General features: G+C 37.6%; 1 non-coding gene across 1 annotated transcript; it reads left to right on the top strand.

Moving 5' to 3' along the window:
• Positions 1-3,055: 3,055 nt before the first annotated feature.
• LOC117285821 lies at positions 3,056-3,162 on the top strand. Its single transcript, XR_004516919.1, has one exon. It is a non-coding gene; the product is annotated as a U6 spliceosomal RNA (small nuclear RNA).
• Positions 3,163-3,379: the final 217 nt, after the last annotated feature.

The raw sequence follows: 3,379 nt of genomic DNA, 5'->3' as shown, positions 1-3,379 counted from the left end.
CATATTCCTATATATTTTCCTCTGTCACTGCCTATTCAAATGCTGTTTATGGCTGTCCACTGTCAGCAGGACAACATCCTAATCCCTTAGAAGATATTTGATTTGACATTTGATGTTTACCTCCTTTTTGACGTCTCTCATCTATTAACCTGAATCCTTTTGTGTTTTAGCCAAATAGAACAACTTAGAAGCATTCACCTGAAATCATGCTTTCATTCATTCAAAACATATATGTTCTCTTCTTCTTGCACATCACACACTCTCCTGGGATGTTAATGGTCAGGCATTAAAGTCGTTAAGCTCAGGCAGACATTGTTTCTTCCAACACAGAGCTTCCATGGAGTGGATAATATTGCTTTCTCCTGAAATTTTGCCCAGGCCCTTCAATATGGTTCAGTTCCCTTTCCTCCACATTAAATATTACATCCACTGGGAAACCTTTCTTCAGCTAAGAATAATGCTATCTTGCCCCATAGTTTATATTCATTGCCTGATAGAACTTACATCTATTATTTGATTATCTTCCCACCTAGCATGAGATTTCAACGACAAGAGCTGTGTGCCATCTATATTTGTATCCACGACATCTGGCACATAGGGTGCTTAAAAATGCATGCTGAATTGCCTCAATCTTATTGTCTGCTGTTTCATTCTGTCTGTATTTCTTATTTTTGTATTTTCTGTGCGGTTATATAACATCTAGAAACTTGGCAAGGCAAGTTTAGTTCAGAACAGTTACACAATCAAAATATGCTTTAAAGAGGTCTATTCCAAGAAGCACTGGTTGAATGATTTAACATATTTCTCTCTGCATCTAAACAGTGAAGTCATTTGTGCTTTGGGGGTAGAAAGTACATAGCTCCCCAAATTCTTCTCAAAATTAAGGATACACAGCTGCTATCATTTTGAAAACTTAAAAAAAAATCTATTTTCACCATCAGAGGCTCATTTTAATACATACAAAAATAGAGCTATATATAGTTAAAATGACTAAATTGCTCAGTTATAATCACTGAGTCACTGATTAGGGAGTGGCTTACATCTGGGACTTGTCTTGAAAATAAGATTTATCATCATCAAAATGGTTATTCTCCTTTCTTCAGCATTTGTAAACACTAAAGTCATATAAGGTTGTAAATATCAATCTTTTCAGATTTGACACTTTCAAAGCTGGCAGTTGACCTTTGTTAATGTGCTAGTAGGACTAAATTAAGTATGTACATAACTTTTAGAGTCAGGGTGTACAGGACACAGAAACACTAGAATGATCATACCCATCTGAAAGTGGCATCAAAGGAGTCAGATCTCTAATCTCTCTTAATATCTGGTGGCCCAGCTGCCATGGAGACAATGAAGCAGCAGAAGATGCAGGTGGGACCATAAGAAGAGAATCATGCAACAAAGTATCAGCAATTTGCATAGGAAATCTACCAAGTACTAGCAGAATGATGGCCAAGTCGCACGATTAATAAATAGATGTAAGGCCAAATATTTTACACCCTTCACCTCTGCTCTGTGCAATCCTCCTAGATCTCAGAGGCAACTACACAAAAATGTCAAGGAGTGAATCTTGAAATGAATGAGATTTACTTTTATTGCCTAGTGTAATGGACTTGAAATGTAAATCAAGTTGACTTATGTGAAAAATGACATATCTTGCATTTTTTAATTTAGGCACTCCTATGCAGATATACTACACTGTGCATCCAGGTGTGTTTCTAGAATTGAAATTACTGGACTGAAGTATATGTATCATTCACATTTCAGGGGTACTACTAAATTGCCCTCTAAAATTATATATATTTTTATTTTCCTGCTAACCATGTATAGGAGTGCCCTTTGCCTGCTGCCTTTGCCAGATCCTCAATGTTCACTTGCCTAAAATATCTCTTTTAATTTATTTCCACAGAAATAACTCTTTGGTTTGCTTCCAGAAAATCTTGCCCAAAGATAATTGGGTTTAGCTCAATTCCATTCAAATCCGATGTTGTTAGCTCATTTTTATCATCTATTTCTTTCCCTTTGATGAAATGTGTCATAGAGGTAGAGGACAAGGAAACTAATGTTCATTTGGATGCTTACTTTGAATTAGACACTTTACTGATGGTACTGTATTTCTTGTCCTAATGAGCTCATCAAATTTTAAGACAAGCATCATCTACAATTACCTGGGGCCCTTTAAGACATGTAAATTATTGGGAACTTTGTTTTCTCTTTTTGGGGGGCCCTGCCGATAATTCCAATGTAACCCTGAGTTTTAAAATAGCTAGATTATAGCCATTTTATAGATAAGGAACTGTAGCAAAAAGAAGTAAGCAGTTTCTTTAAGATCATGAGTTATTCTTGTGTTTGGCCTAACTTCAAAGCCATTCCAAAGCTTCTTCCTTGTGTGGAAGTTAATTTCAAAAGGAAGTTGCAATGAGAATAATAGCAAATGAATGTAATCCTTGCACTTGGGAGGCTGAGGCAGGTGGATTGGTAAAGTTCAAAGCAAGTCTGGACTACACAGAGAGTTCAAGGTCATCCTGAACTGCATAGCGAGACCTTGTCCCCCCCCAAAAAAAAATACAATGCATAAGATGCAAGATGTGCTGTTATAGAACTCTGGGGAAAATCAACAAGCAGCAAAAATCTATGCATAACCAGGTGATACTAATGAAGAAAACCAGTTTCCCCAAACTGGGAGAAACAGACACTGCCAATATATTAATTGAGCCTGAAATTGACCCCGTGTTTATTATTTCTTTGATGTTCACCTATACATTACAAATACGGAGAGGAGACATTATGCCAGGCACAAACTTATGTCTTGTGGGTTAGAATTACTGTCGTGTTGATAATGTGGCAAAAAAAAAAAAAAAAAGCAGAATCAAACTTGGAAAAAGAAAAAAGTGCTTTTTCCTAAAGTCAAAGTATCTTGACAGGAATAGTTATTAGTCACTGAAAAAATTTTTATTTGCTTGCTTGTTTGCTTGCTTTCTGTTTGCTTTCTTTTAGGAAAGAGAAGATATTACAGGTTTGTGGGTGAAAAGCTTAGATCAAAGAGTGTATGGGAGTGCTCGCTTCAGCAACACATATAATAAAATTGGAACAGGACAGAGAAGATCAGCATGGCCCCTGCGTAAGGATGACTGGCAAATTCACGAAGCGTTCCATATTAGAAGAAGAAGAGGGCGGAGGAGGAGGAGAGAAGAAAGGAAGAGAGGAGGATGAGGAAGGAGAAGGAAAAGGGAGAAGGGAGGCAGGAGGAGGAGGGGAAAGGGAAGGGGAAGACGACGATGACCGAGACAGCGTGCATAGCTAAGAGAGCCCAAAGGACTTTCATTTGGGGAGCGGAGTGAGTTTAGCATGACTCATTACTAAGTACACGGTGGTGCAA

Source organism: Fukomys damarensis, unplaced genomic scaffold, assembly GCF_012274545.1.
Source record: "Fukomys damarensis isolate Sample0158 unplaced genomic scaffold, DMR_v1.0_HiC HiC_scaffold_12, whole genome shotgun sequence".
Classification (NCBI taxonomy): Eukaryota; Metazoa; Chordata; class Mammalia; order Rodentia; family Bathyergidae; genus Fukomys; species Fukomys damarensis.
Note: the sequence above shows the minus strand (reverse complement) of the source record. Positions and strands in the feature narration are given on the sequence as shown.